A 13135-nucleotide genomic window follows, 5' to 3' on the forward strand; every position below is an offset into this window, starting at 1 on the left:
TGAAGAGGCGTAAGCAGATGCTACCATTCTGCGAGATTCCTGCAGAAGGTATACGAATTAGTTTGATATACAGAGCACAAGTGAGCCAAAGTCGAGGCCTTCGTGGCGCAATCGGATAGCGCGTTCGGCTGTTAACCGAAAGGTTGGTGGTTCGAGCCCACCTGGGGGCGAAATCGTTTTAACTGGCACCTACGTGAGGACATACGTCAACTTTGTTAGAGATACACAGCTAGTGTGACAATTTGGCTGTGTTTGAGTGATGCCACAGAGCCTTATACACATTCAGCCAAGTGACACTGTAGGTAAAAACATGGCCCTACACAGACGTTCTACTGTTTTCCTATTTATTCGTCATGTGTGACACTGCAGTAGAGCGACGCCCACTACAAAAGACGTATTATTTACATTCAATTTCAGGGTATTCGTCGCGAGTGCCATATGACAGGGCCTGTCTCTCGATGTCGATTTGTATTTGGTGTCTCTTAAGTGTCGGTCTGCAGTAGGCCGCTGTTGGCCGAGCGACGTGCAGTCGCCTTACATGCAGCCCCATGGGCAACGCCAGTGCCACTGTGGACAACAGCGCACTGTAGCCAGAGAGAGGAGCCGAAAGGCGCAATTCACAGTCGAGCCACGCTATCCCACAAGCTGTGCACTAGGTCAAGATTGTGCAGACGGCAAACCCTTGGTGGCCCGACGCTCGTCGTCGATCGTAAGGGCGAAACAGTCAAGAGATTTGGAAAACGGCAATGTGGACACCCCCAGCAGCAGCGGTGTGCCAAATCCGATATCTGGTCAAGGGTTGCAAGATTCAGTATGATGAAGTGACAATTCGGAGACAGCTCACAAACGCCAAGCTGCCGCCTTCTTAGCTCAGTGGTAGAGCACTGGTCTCGTAAACCAGGTGTCGTGAGTTCGAACCTCACAGAAGGCATTCATTTTTTTTACCTTCCTTCAAGGAGCGGAGCTATCTCGAGCAGCATCTAACACAAGGCAGTACACTGAATGAGAGGGATGTTCTACAACCCATGACAAGTATTCCATTGGCCTCAGAGTTTTTCTGAATGCATAGGCAGAACAGTGGTTTGTTTGCATTTTGTAGTATAATGTCATGCTTGGCGATGTCATTCGTTTATGAGCCTCGCTACAGTGTGCATGCACGTTATCCATGTGAAGAGGCGTAAGCAGATGCTACCATTCTGCGAGATTCCTGCAGAAGGTATACGAATTAGTTTGATATACAGAGCACAAGTGAGCCAAAGTCGAGGCCTCCGTGGCGCAATCGGATAGCGCGTTCGGCTGTTAACCGAAAGGTTGGTGGTTCGAGCCCACCTGGGGGCGAAATCGTTTTAACTGGCACCTACGTGAGGACATACGTCAACTTTGTTAGAGATACACAGCTAGTGTGACAATTTGGCTGTGTTTGAGTGATGCCACAGAGCCTTATACACATTCAGCCAAGTGACACTGTAGGTAAAAACATGGCCCTACACAGACGTTCTACTGTTTTCCTATTTATTCGTCATGTGTGACACTGCAGTAGAGCGACGCCCACTACAAAAGACGTATTATTTACATTCAATTTCAGGGTATTCGTCGCGAGTGCCATATGACAGGGCCTGTCTCTCGATGTCGATTTGTATTTGGTGTCTCTTAAGTGTCGGTCTGCAGTAGGCCGCTGTTGGCCGAGCGACGTGCAGTCGCCTTACATGCAGCCCCATGGGCAACGCCAGTGCCACTGTGGACAACAGCGCACTGTAGCCAGAGAGAGGAGCCGAAAGGCGCAATTCACAGTCGAGCCACGCTATCCCACAAGCTGTGCACTAGGTCAAGATTGTGCAGACGGCAAACCCTTGGTGGCCCGACGCTCGTCGTCGATCGTAAGGGCGAAACAGTCAAGAGATTTGGAAAACGGCAATGTGGACACCCCCAGCAGCAGCGGTGTGCCAAATCCGATATCTGGTCAAGGGTTGCAAGATTCAGTATGATGAAGTGACAATTCGGAGACAGCTCACAAACGCAAAGCTGCCGCCTTCTTAGCTCAGTGGTAGAGCACTGGTCTCGTAAACCAGGGGTTGTGAGTTCGAACCTCACAGAAGGCATTCATTTTTTTTACCTTCCTTCAAGGAGCGGAGCTATCTCGAGCAGCATCTAACACAAGGCAGTACACTGAATGAGAGGGATGTTCTACAACCCATGACAAGTATTCCATTGGCCTCAGAGTTTTTCTGAATGCATAGGCAGAACAGTGGTTTGTTTGCATTTTGTAGTATAATGTCATGCTTGGCGATGTCATTCGTTTATGAGCCTCGCTACAGTGTGCATGCACGTTATCCATGTGAAGAGGCGTAAGCAGATGCTACCATTCTGCGAGATTCCTGCAGAAGGTATACGAATTAGTTTGATATACAGAGCACAAGTGAGCCAAAGTCGAGGCCTCCGTGGCGCAATCGGATAGCGCGTTCGGCTGTTAACCGAAAGGTTGGTGGTTCGAGCCCACCTGGGGGCGAAATCGTTTTAACTGGCACCTACGTGAGGACATACGTCAACTTTGTTAGAGATACACAGCTAGTGTGACAATTTGGCTGTGTTTGAGTGATGCCACAGAGCCTTATACACATTCAGCCAAGTGACACTGTAGGTAAAAACATGGCCCTACACAGACGTTCTACTGTTTTCCTATTTATTCGTCATGTGTGACACTGCAGTAGAGCGACGCCCACTACAAAAGACGTATTATTTACATTCAATTTCAGGGTATTCGTCGCGAGTGCCATATGACAGGGCCTGTCTCTCGATGTCGATTTGTATTTGGTGTCTCTTAAGTGTCGGTCTGCAGTAGGCCGCTGTTGGCCGAGCGACGTGCAGTCGCCTTACATGCAGCCCCATGGGCAACGCCAGTGCCACTGTGGACAACAGCGCACTGTAGCCAGAGAGAGGAGCCGAAAGGCGCAATTCACAGTCGAGCCACGCTATCCCACAAGCTGTGCACTAGGTCAAGATTGTGCAGACGGCAAACCCTTGGTGGCCCGACGCTCGTCGTCGATCGTAAGGGCGAAACAGTCAAGAGATTTGGAAAACGGCAATGTGGACACCCCCAGCAGCAGCGGTGTGCCAAATCCGATATCTGGTCAAGGGTTGCAAGATTCAGTATGATGAAGTGACAATTCGGAGACAGCTCACAAACGCCAAGCTGCCGCCTTCTTAGCTCAGTGGTAGAGCACTGGTCTCGTAAACCAGGTGTCGTGAGTTCGAACCTCACAGAAGGCATTCATTTTTTTTACCTTCCTGCAAGGAGCAGAGCTATCTCGAGCAGCATCTAACACAAGGCAGTACACTGAATGAGAGGGATGTTCTACAACCCATGACAAGTATTCCATTGGCCTCAGAGTTTTTCTGAATGCATAGGCAGAACAGTGGTTTGTTTGCATTTTGTAGTATAATGTCATGCTTGGCGATGTCATTCGTTTATGAGCCTCGCTACAGTGTGCATGCACGTTATCCATGTGAAGAGGCGTAAGCAGATGCTACCATTCTGCGAGATTCCTGCAGAAGGTATACGAATTAGTTTGATATACAGAGCACAAGTGAGCCAAAGTCGAGGCCTTCGTGGCGCAATCGGATAGCGCGTTCGGCTGTTAACCGAAAGGTTGGTGGTTCGAGCCCACCTGGGGGCGAAATCGTTTTAACTGGCACCTACGTGAGGACATACGTCAACTTTGTTAGAGATACACAGCTAGTGTGACAATTTGGCTGTGTTTGAGTGATGCCACAGAGCCTTATACACATTCAGCCAAGTGACACTGTAGGTAAAAACATGGCCCTACACAGACGTTCTACTGTTTTCCTATTTATTCGTCATGTGTGACACTGCAGTAGAGCGACGCCCACTGCGAAAGACGTATTATTTACATTCAATTTCAGGGTATACGTCGCGAGTGCCATATGACAGGGCCTGTCTCTCGATGTCGATTTGTATTTGGTGTCTCTTAAGTGTCGGTCTGCAGTAGGCCGCTGTTGGCCGAGCGACGTGCAGTCGCCTTACATGCAGCCCCATGGGCAACGCCAGTGCCACTGTGGACAACAGCGCACTGTAGCCAGAGAGAGGAGCCGAAAGGCGCAATTCACAGTCGAGCCACGCTATCCCACAAGCTGTGCACTAGGTCAAGATTGTGCAGACGGCAAACCCTTGGTGGCCCGACGCTCGTCGTCGATCGTAAGGGCGAAACAGTCAAGAGATTTGGAAAACGGCAATGTGGACACCCCCAGCAGCAGCGGTGTGCCAAATCCGATATCTGGTCAAGGGTTGCAAGATTCAGTATGATGAAGTGACAATTCGGAGACAGCTCACAAACGCAAAGCTGCCGCCTTCTTAGCTCAGTGGTAGAGCACTGGTCTCGTAAACCAGGGGTTGTGAGTTCGAACCTCACAGAAGGCATTCATTTTTTTTACCTTCCTTCAAGGAGCGGAGCTATCTCGAGCAGCATCTAACACAAGGCAGTACACTGAATGAGAGGGATGTTCTACAACCCATGACAAGTATTCCATTGGCCTCAGAGTTTTTCTGAATGCATAGGCAGAACAGTGGTTTGTTTGCATTTTGTAGTATAATGTCATGCTTGGCGATGTCATTCGTTTATGAGCCTCGCTACAGTGTGCATGCACGTTATCCATGTGAAGAGGCGTAAGCAGATGCTACCATTCTGCGAGATTCCTGCAGAAGGTATACGAATTAGTTTGATATACAGAGCACAAGTGAGCCAAAGTCGAGGCCTCCGTGGCGCAATCGGATAGCGCGTTCGGCTGTTAACCGAAAGGTTGGTGGTTCGAGCCCACCTGGGGGCGAAATCGTTTTAACTGGCACCTACGTGAGGACATACGTCAACTTTGTTAGAGATACACAGCTAGTGTGACAATTTGGCTGTGTTTGAGTGATGCCACAGAGCCTTATACACATTCAGCCAAGTGACACTGTAGGTAAAAACATGGCCCTACACAGACGTTCTACTGTTTTCCTATTTATTCGTCATGTGTGACACTGCAGTAGAGCGACGCCCACTACAAAAGACGTATTATTTACATTCAATTTCAGGGTATTCGTCGCGAGTGCCATATGACAGGGCCTGTCTCTCGATGTCGATTTGTATTTGGTGTCTCTTAAGTGTCGGTCTGCAGTAGGCCGCTGTTGGCCGAGCGACGTGCAGTCGCCTTACATGCAGCCCCATGGGCAACGCCAGTGCCACTGTGGACAACAGCGCACTGTAGCCAGAGAGAGGAGCCGAAAGGCGCAATTCACAGTCGAGCCACGCTATCCCACAAGCTGTGCACTAGGTCAAGATTGTGCAGACGGCAAACCCTTGGTGGCCCGACGCTCGTCGTCGATCGTAAGGGCGAAACAGTCAAGAGATTTGGAAAACGGCAATGTGGACACCCCCAGCAGCAGCGGTGTGCCAAATCCGATATCTGGTCAAGGGTTGCAAGATTCAGTATGATGAAGTGACAATTCGGAGACAGCTCACAAACGCAAAGCTGCCGCCTTCTTAGCTCAGTGGTAGAGCACTGGTCTCGTAAACCAGGGGTTGTGAGTTCGAACCTCACAGAAGGCATTCATTTTTTTTACCTTCCTTCAAGGAGCGGAGCTATCTCGAGCAGCATCTAACACAAGGCAGTACACTGAATGAGAGGGATGTTCTACAACCCATGACAAGTATTCCATTGGCCTCAGAGTTTTTCTGAATGCATAGGCAGAACAGTGGTTTGTTTGCATTTTGTAGTATAATGTCATGCTTGGCGATGTCATTCGTTTATGAGCCTCGCTACAGTGTGCATGCACGTTATCCATGTGAAGAGGCGTAAGCAGATGCTACCATTCTGCGAGATTCCTGCAGAAGGTATACGAATTAGTTTGATATACAGAGCACAAGTGAGCCAAAGTCGAGGCCTCCGTGGCGCAATCGGATAGCGCGTTCGGCTGTTAACCGAAAGGTTGGTGGTTCGAGCCCACCTGGGGGCGAAATCGTTTTAACTGGCACCTACGTGAGGACATACGTCAACTTTGTTAGAGATACACAGCTAGTGTGACAATTTGGCTGTGTTTGAGTGATGCCACAGAGCCTTATACACATTCAGCCAAGTGACACTGTAGGTAAAAACATGGCCCTACACAGACGTTCTACTGTTTTCCTATTTATTCGTCATGTGTGACACTGCAGTAGAGCGACGCCCACTACAAAAGACGTATTATTTACATTCAATTTCAGGGTATTCGTCGCGAGTGCCATATGACAGGGCCTGTCTCTCGATGTCGATTTGTATTTGGTGTCTCTTAAGTGTCGGTCTGCAGTAGGCCGCTGTTGGCCGAGCGACGTGCAGTCGCCTTACATGCAGCCCCATGGGCAACGCCAGTGCCACTGTGGACAACAGCGCACTGTAGCCAGAGAGAGGAGCCGAAAGGCGCAATTCACAGTCGAGCCACGCTATCCCACAAGCTGTGCACTAGGTCAAGATTGTGCAGACGGCAAACCCTTGGTGGCCCGACGCTCGTCGTCGATCGTAAGGGCGAAACAGTCAAGAGATTTGGAAAACGGCAATGTGGACACCCCCAGCAGCAGCGGTGTGCCAAATCCGATATCTGGTCAAGGGTTGCAAGATTCAGTATGATGAAGTGACAATTCGGAGACAGCTCACAAACGCCAAGCTGCCGCCTTCTTAGCTCAGTGGTAGAGCACTGGTCTCGTAAACCAGGTGTCGTGAGTTCGAACCTCACAGAAGGCATTCATTTTTTTTACCTTCCTGCAAGGAGCAGAGCTATCTCGAGCAGCATCTAACACAAGGCAGTACACTGAATGAGAGGGATGTTCTACAACCCATGACAAGTATTCCATTGGCCTCAGAGTTTTTCTGAATGCATAGGCAGAACAGTGGTTTGTTTGCATTTTGTAGTATAATGTCATGCTTGGCGATGTCATTCGTTTATGAGCCTCGCTACAGTGTGCATGCACGTTATCCATGTGAAGAGGCGTAAGCAGATGCTACCATTCTGCGAGATTCCTGCAGAAGGTATACGAATTAGTTTGATATACAGAGCACAAGTGAGCCAAAGTCGAGGCCTTCGTGGCGCAATCGGATAGCGCGTTCGGCTGTTAACCGAAAGGTTGGTGGTTCGAGCCCACCTGGGGGCGAAATCGTTTTAACTGGCACCTACGTGAGGACATACGTCAACTTTGTTAGAGATACACAGCTAGTGTGACAATTTGGCTGTGTTTGAGTGATGCCACAGAGCCTTATACACATTCAGCCAAGTGACACTGTAGGTAAAAACATGGCCCTACACAGACGTTCTACTGTTTTCCTATTTATTCGTCATGTGTGACACTGCAGTAGAGCGACGCCCACTACAAAAGACGTATTATTTACATTCAATTTCAGGGTATTCGTCGCGAGTGCCATATGACAGGGCCTGTCTCTCGATGTCGATTTGTATTTGGTGTCTCTTAAGTGTCGGTCTGCAGTAGGCCGCTGTTGGCCGAGCGACGTGCAGTCGCCTTACATGCAGCCCCATGGGCAACGCCAGTGCCACTGTGGACAACAGCGCACTGTAGCCAGAGAGAGGAGCCGAAAGGCGCAATTCACAGTCGAGCCACGCTATCCCACAAGCTGTGCACTAGGTCAAGATTGTGCAGACGGCAAACCCTTGGTGGCCCGACGCTCGTCGTCGATCGTAAGGGCGAAACAGTCAAGAGATTTGGAAAACGGCAATGTGGACACCCCCAGCAGCAGCGGTGTGCCAAATCCGATATCTGGTCAAGGGTTGCAAGATTCAGTATGATGAAGTGACAATTCGGAGACAGCTCACAAACGCCAAGCTGCCGCCTTCTTAGCTCAGTGGTAGAGCACTGGTCTCGTAAACCAGGTGTCGTGAGTTCGAACCTCACAGAAGGCATTCATTTTTTTTACCTTCCTGCAAGGAGCAGAGCTATCTCGAGCAGCATCTAACACAAGGCAGTACACTGAATGAGAGGGATGTTCTACAACCCATGACAAGTATTCCATTGGCCTCAGAGTTTTTCTGAATGCATAGGCAGAACAGTGGTTTGTTTGCATTTTGTAGTATAATGTCATGCTTGGCGATGTCATTCGTTTATGAGCCTCGCTACAGTGTGCATGCACGTTATCCATGTGAAGAGGCGTAAGCAGATGCTACCATTCTGCGAGATTCCTGCAGAAGGTATACGAATTAGTTTGATATACAGAGCACAAGTGAGCCAAAGTCGAGGCCTTCGTGGCGCAATCGGATAGCGCGTTCGGCTGTTAACCGAAAGGTTGGTGGTTCGAGCCCACCTGGGGGCGAAATCGTTTTAACTGGCACCTACGTGAGGACATACGTCAACTTTGTTAGAGATACACAGCTAGTGTGACAATTTGGCTGTGTTTGAGTGATGCCACAGAGCCTTATACACATTCAGCCAAGTGACACTGTAGGTAAAAACATGGCCCTACACAGACGTTCTACTGTTTTCCTATTTATTCGTCATGTGTGACACTGCAGTAGAGCGACGCCCACTGCGAAAGACGTATTATTTACATTCAATTTCAGGGTATACGTCGCGAGTGCCATATGACAGGGCCTGTCTCTCGATGTCGATTTGTATTTGGTGTCTCTTAAGTGTCGGTCTGCAGTAGGCCGCTGTTGGCCGAGCGACGTGCAGTCGCCTTACATGCAGCCCCATGGGCAACGCCAGTGCCACTGTGGACAACAGCGCACTGTAGCCAGAGAGAGGAGCCGAAAGGCGCAATTCACAGTCGAGCCACGCTATCCCACAAGCTGTGCACTAGGTCAAGATTGTGCAGACGGCAAACCCTTGGTGGCCCGACGCTCGTCGTCGATCGTAAGGGCGAAACAGTCAAGAGATTTGGAAAACGGCAATGTGGACACCCCCAGCAGCAGCGGTGTGCCAAATCCGATATCTGGTCAAGGGTTGCAAGATTCAGTATGATGAAGTGACAATTCGGAGACAGCTCACAAACGCCAAGCTGCCGCCTTCTTAGCTCAGTGGTAGAGCACTGGTCTCGTAAACCAGGGGTTGTGAGTTCGAACCTCACAGAAGGCATTCATTTTTTTTACCTTCCTTCAAGGAGCGGAGCTATCTCGAGCAGCATCTAACACAAGGCAGTACACTGAATGAGAGGGATGTTCTACAACCCATGACAAGTATTCCATTGGCCTCAGAGTTTTTCTGAATGCATAGGCAGAACAGTGGTTTGTTTGCATTTTGTAGTATAATGTCATGCTTGGCGATGTCATTCGTTTATGAGCCTCGCTACAGTGTGCATGCACGTTATCCATGTGAAGAGGCGTAAGCAGATGCTACCATTCTGCGAGATTCCTGCAGAAGGTATACGAATTAGTTTGATATACAGAGCACAAGTGAGCCAAAGTCGAGGCCTCCGTGGCGCAATCGGATAGCGCGTTCGGCTGTTAACCGAAAGGTTGGTGGTTCGAGCCCACCTGGGGGCGAAATCGTTTTAACTGGCACCTACGTGAGGACATACGTCAACTTTGTTAGAGATACACAGCTAGTGTGACAATTTGGCTGTGTTTGAGTGATGCCACAGAGCCTTATACACATTCAGCCAAGTGACACTGTAGGTAAAAACATGGCCCTACACAGACGTTCTACTGTTTTCCTATTTATTCGTCATGTGTGACACTGCAGTAGAGCGACGCCCACTACAAAAGACGTATTATTTACATTCAATTTCAGGGTATTCGTCGCGAGTGCCATATGACAGGGCCTGTCTCTCGATGTCGATTTGTATTTGGTGTCTCTTAAGTGTCGGTCTGCAGTAGGCCGCTGTTGGCCGAGCGACGTGCAGTCGCCTTACATGCAGCCCCATGGGCAACGCCAGTGCCACTGTGGACAACAGCGCACTGTAGCCAGAGAGAGGAGCCGAAAGGCGCAATTCACAGTCGAGCCACGCTATCCCACAAGCTGTGCACTAGGTCAAGATTGTGCAGACGGCAAACCCTTGGTGGCCCGACGCTCGTCGTCGATCGTAAGGGCGAAACAGTCAAGAGATTTGGAAAACGGCAATGTGGACACCCCCAGCAGCAGCGGTGTGCCAAATCCGATATCTGGTCAAGGGTTGCAAGATTCAGTATGATGAAGTGACAATTCGGAGACAGCTCACAAACGCCAAGCTGCCGCCTTCTTAGCTCAGTGGTAGAGCACTGGTCTCGTAAACCAGGTGTCGTGAGTTCGAACCTCACAGAAGGCATTCATTTTTTTTACCTTCCTGCAAGGAGCAGAGCTATCTCGAGCACCATCTAACACAAGGCAGTACACTGAATGAGAGGGATGTTCTACAACCCATGACAAGTATTCCATTGGCCTCAGAGTTTTTCTGAATGCATAGGCAGAACAGTGGTTTGTTTGCATTTTGTAGTATAATGTCATGCTTGGCGATGTCATTCGTTTATGAGCCTCGCTACAGTGTGCATGCACGTTATCCATGTGAAGAGGCGTAAGCAGATGCTACCATTCTGCGAGATTCCTGCAGAAGGTATACGAATTAGTTTGATATACAGAGCACAAGTGAGCCAAAGTCGAGGCCTTCGTGGCGCAATCGGATAGCGCGTTCGGCTGTTAACCGAAAGGTTGGTGGTTCGAGCCCACCTGGGGGCGAAATCGTTTTAACTGGCACCTACGTGAGGACATACGTCAACTTTGTTAGAGATACACAGCTAGTGTGACAATTTGGCTGTGTTTGAGTGATGCCACAGAGCCTTATACACATTCAGCCAAGTGACACTGTAGGTAAAAACATGGCCCTACACAGACGTTCTACTGTTTTCCTATTTATTCGTCATGTGTGACACTGCAGTAGAGCGACGCCCACTGCGAAAGACGTATTATTTACATTCAATTTCAGGGTATACGTCGCGAGTGCCATATGACAGGGCCTGTCTCTCGATGTCGATTTGTATTTGGTGTCTCTTAAGTGTCGGTCTGCAGTAGGCCGCTGTTGGCCGAGCGACGTGCAGTCGCCTTACATGCAGCCCCATGGGCAACGCCAGTGCCACTGTGGACAACAGCGCACTGTAGCCAGAGAGAGGAGCCGAAAGGCGCAATTCACAGTCGAGCCACGCTATCCCACAAGCTGTGCACTAGGTCAAGATTGTGCAGACGGCAAACCCTTGGTGGCCCGACGCTCGTCGTCGATCGTAAGGGCGAAACAGTCAAGAGATTTGGAAAACGGCAATGTGGACACCCCCAGCAGCAGCGGTGTGCCAAATCCGATATCTGGTCAAGGGTTGCAAGATTCAGTATGATGAAGTGACAATTCGGAGACAGCTCACAAACGCAAAGCTGCCGCCTTCTTAGCTCAGTGGTAGAGCACTGGTCTCGTAAACCAGGGGTTGTGAGTTCGAACCTCACAGAAGGCATTCATTTTTTTTACCTTCCTTCAAGGAGCGGAGCTATCTCGAGCAGCATCTAACACAAGGCAGTACACTGAATGAGAGGGATGTTCTACAACCCATGACAAGTATTCCATTGGCCTCAGAGTTTTTCTGAATGCATAGGCAGAACAGTGGTTTGTTTGCATTTTGTAGTATAATGTCATGCTTGGCGATGTCATTCGTTTATGAGCCTCGCTACAGTGTGCATGCACGTTATCCATGTGAAGAGGCGTAAGCAGATGCTACCATTCTGCGAGATTCCTGCAGAAGGTATACGAATTAGTTTGATATACAGAGCACAAGTGAGCCAAAGTCGAGGCCTCCGTGGCGCAATCGGATAGCGCGTTCGGCTGTTAACCGAAAGGTTGGTGGTTCGAGCCCACCTGGGGGCGAAATCGTTTTAACTGGCACCTACGTGAGGACATACGTCAACTTTGTTAGAGATACACAGCTAGTGTGACAATTTGGCTGTGTTTGAGTGATGCCACAGAGCCTTATACACATTCAGCCAAGTGACACTGTAGGTAAAAACATGGCCCTACACAGACGTTCTACTGTTTTCCTATTTATTCGTCATGTGTGACACTGCAGTAGAGCGACGCCCACTACAAAAGACGTATTATTTACATTCAATTTCAGGGTATTCGTCGCGAGTGCCATATGACAGGGCCTGTCTCTCGATGTCGATTTGTATTTGGTGTCTCTTAAGTGTCGGTCTGCAGTAGGCCGCTGTTGGCCGAGCGACGTGCAGTCGCCTTACATGCAGCCCCATGGGCAACGCCAGTGCCACTGTGGACAACAGCGCACTGTAGCCAGAGAGAGGAGCCGAAAGGCGCAATTCACAGTCGAGCCACGCTATCCCACAAGCTGTGCACTAGGTCAAGATTGTGCAGACGGCAAACCCTTGGTGGCCCGACGCTCGTCGTCGATCGTAAGGGCGAAACAGTCAAGAGATTTGGAAAACGGCAATGTGGACACCCCCAGCAGCAGCGGTGTGCCAAATCCGATATCTGGTCAAGGGTTGCAAGATTCAGTATGATGAAGTGACAATTCGGAGACAGCTCACAAACGCCAAGCTGCCGCCTTCTTAGCTCAGTGGTAGAGCACTGGTCTCGTAAACCAGGTGTCGTGAGTTCGAACCTCACAGAAGGCATTCATTTTTTTTACCTTCCTGCAAGGAGCAGAGCTATCTCGAGCAGCATCTAACACAAGGCAGTACACTGAATGAGAGGGATGTTCTACAACCCATGACAAGTATTCCATTGGCCTCAGAGTTTTTCTGAATGCATAGGCAGAACAGTGGTTTGTTTGCATTTTGTAGTATAATGTCATGCTTGGCGATGTCATTCGTTTATGAGCCTCGCTACAGTGTGCATGCACGTTATCCATGTGAAGAGGCGTAAGCAGATGCTACCATTCTGCGAGATTCCTGCAGAAGGTATACGAATTAGTTTGATATACAGAGCACAAGTGAGCCAAAGTCGAGGCCTTCGTGGCGCAATCGGATAGCGCGTTCGGCTGTTAACCGAAAGGTTGGTGGTTCGAGCCCACCTGGGGGCGAAATCGTTTTAACTGGCACCTACGTGAGGACATACGTCAACTTTGTTAGAGATACACAGCTAGTGTGACAATTTGGCTGTGTTTGAGTGATGCCACAGAGCCTTATACACATTCAGC

At 49.5% G+C, this 13135-nt stretch overlaps 23 non-coding genes across 23 annotated transcripts; all 23 read left to right on the forward strand.

Moving 5' to 3' along the window:
* Positions 1 to 96: 96 nt before the first annotated feature.
* Positions 97 to 170, forward strand: Trnan-guu. The gene has a single exon. It is a non-coding gene; the product is annotated as a tRNA-Asn (tRNA).
* A 689-nt stretch (positions 171 to 859) lies between these two features.
* Positions 860 to 931, forward strand: Trnat-cgu. Its single transcript has one exon. It is a non-coding gene; the product is annotated as a tRNA-Thr (tRNA).
* Positions 932 to 1264: 333 nt separating this feature from the next.
* Positions 1265 to 1338, forward strand: Trnan-guu. The gene has a single exon. It is a non-coding gene; the product is annotated as a tRNA-Asn (tRNA).
* Positions 1339 to 2027: 689 nt separating this feature from the next.
* On the forward strand, positions 2028 to 2099 carry Trnat-cgu. The gene has a single exon. It is a non-coding gene; the product is annotated as a tRNA-Thr (tRNA).
* A 333-nt stretch (positions 2100 to 2432) lies between these two features.
* Trnan-guu lies at positions 2433 to 2506 on the forward strand. Its single transcript has one exon. It is a non-coding gene; the product is annotated as a tRNA-Asn (tRNA).
* Positions 2507 to 3195: 689 nt separating this feature from the next.
* Positions 3196 to 3267, forward strand: Trnat-cgu. Its single transcript has one exon. It is a non-coding gene; the product is annotated as a tRNA-Thr (tRNA).
* A 333-nt stretch (positions 3268 to 3600) lies between these two features.
* On the forward strand, positions 3601 to 3674 carry Trnan-guu. Its single transcript has one exon. It is a non-coding gene; the product is annotated as a tRNA-Asn (tRNA).
* A 689-nt stretch (positions 3675 to 4363) lies between these two features.
* Positions 4364 to 4435, forward strand: Trnat-cgu. Its single transcript has one exon. It is a non-coding gene; the product is annotated as a tRNA-Thr (tRNA).
* A 333-nt stretch (positions 4436 to 4768) lies between these two features.
* On the forward strand, positions 4769 to 4842 carry Trnan-guu. The gene has a single exon. It is a non-coding gene; the product is annotated as a tRNA-Asn (tRNA).
* A 689-nt stretch (positions 4843 to 5531) lies between these two features.
* Positions 5532 to 5603, forward strand: Trnat-cgu. Its single transcript has one exon. It is a non-coding gene; the product is annotated as a tRNA-Thr (tRNA).
* A 333-nt stretch (positions 5604 to 5936) lies between these two features.
* Positions 5937 to 6010, forward strand: Trnan-guu. Its single transcript has one exon. It is a non-coding gene; the product is annotated as a tRNA-Asn (tRNA).
* A 689-nt stretch (positions 6011 to 6699) lies between these two features.
* On the forward strand, positions 6700 to 6771 carry Trnat-cgu. Its single transcript has one exon. It is a non-coding gene; the product is annotated as a tRNA-Thr (tRNA).
* Positions 6772 to 7104: 333 nt separating this feature from the next.
* Trnan-guu lies at positions 7105 to 7178 on the forward strand. The gene has a single exon. It is a non-coding gene; the product is annotated as a tRNA-Asn (tRNA).
* Positions 7179 to 7867: 689 nt separating this feature from the next.
* On the forward strand, positions 7868 to 7939 carry Trnat-cgu. The gene has a single exon. It is a non-coding gene; the product is annotated as a tRNA-Thr (tRNA).
* Positions 7940 to 8272: 333 nt separating this feature from the next.
* Trnan-guu lies at positions 8273 to 8346 on the forward strand. The gene has a single exon. It is a non-coding gene; the product is annotated as a tRNA-Asn (tRNA).
* Positions 8347 to 9035: 689 nt separating this feature from the next.
* Trnat-cgu lies at positions 9036 to 9107 on the forward strand. The gene has a single exon. It is a non-coding gene; the product is annotated as a tRNA-Thr (tRNA).
* A 333-nt stretch (positions 9108 to 9440) lies between these two features.
* Trnan-guu lies at positions 9441 to 9514 on the forward strand. The gene has a single exon. It is a non-coding gene; the product is annotated as a tRNA-Asn (tRNA).
* A 689-nt stretch (positions 9515 to 10203) lies between these two features.
* On the forward strand, positions 10204 to 10275 carry Trnat-cgu. Its single transcript has one exon. It is a non-coding gene; the product is annotated as a tRNA-Thr (tRNA).
* Positions 10276 to 10608: 333 nt separating this feature from the next.
* Trnan-guu lies at positions 10609 to 10682 on the forward strand. Its single transcript has one exon. It is a non-coding gene; the product is annotated as a tRNA-Asn (tRNA).
* Positions 10683 to 11371: 689 nt separating this feature from the next.
* On the forward strand, positions 11372 to 11443 carry Trnat-cgu. The gene has a single exon. It is a non-coding gene; the product is annotated as a tRNA-Thr (tRNA).
* Positions 11444 to 11776: 333 nt separating this feature from the next.
* Positions 11777 to 11850, forward strand: Trnan-guu. The gene has a single exon. It is a non-coding gene; the product is annotated as a tRNA-Asn (tRNA).
* Positions 11851 to 12539: 689 nt separating this feature from the next.
* Positions 12540 to 12611, forward strand: Trnat-cgu. The gene has a single exon. It is a non-coding gene; the product is annotated as a tRNA-Thr (tRNA).
* Positions 12612 to 12944: 333 nt separating this feature from the next.
* On the forward strand, positions 12945 to 13018 carry Trnan-guu. The gene has a single exon. It is a non-coding gene; the product is annotated as a tRNA-Asn (tRNA).
* The last annotated feature ends 117 nt before the right edge of the window (positions 13019 to 13135 follow it).

The sequence above is a fragment of the Schistocerca piceifrons genome, chromosome 5, assembly GCF_021461385.2.
Source record: "Schistocerca piceifrons isolate TAMUIC-IGC-003096 chromosome 5, iqSchPice1.1, whole genome shotgun sequence".
Taxonomy (NCBI): Eukaryota; Metazoa; Arthropoda; class Insecta; order Orthoptera; family Acrididae; genus Schistocerca; species Schistocerca piceifrons.